Here is a 357-nt window from a genome sequence, read left to right on the forward strand (position 1 = left end):
TAGAGCGAAAACCAACACCTGTAATTTCCTTAATAATTGAGCTAGGGCAAAAAAAAAAAACGCTATCTTGTAGGAAAAAAGCAGGGGAACACGATGCCGTCGTTAAAAATATAGATTGCCGTGCTCGTTTTCGAGAAAAAAATGAAAAAATGGTCAAAATCGTCGCAGGACAAAAACTCGACACGCTATCTTGTAGGCAAAAATTAGACGAATTCAAAACCGTAGTTAAAAATATCGGTCGTCGCGCTAGTTTTCGAGAAAAAAACAAAAACGTTCAAAAAATTCGAGATAAAAAAAAAAAAACCAGCCTACCAGATAGAAAAAATTACACTGAACAAATATCATATAGGTCAAAAT

Source organism: Colletes latitarsis, chromosome 14, assembly GCF_051014445.1.
Source record: "Colletes latitarsis isolate SP2378_abdomen chromosome 14, iyColLati1, whole genome shotgun sequence".
NCBI lineage: Eukaryota > Metazoa > Arthropoda > Insecta > Hymenoptera > Colletidae > Colletes > Colletes latitarsis.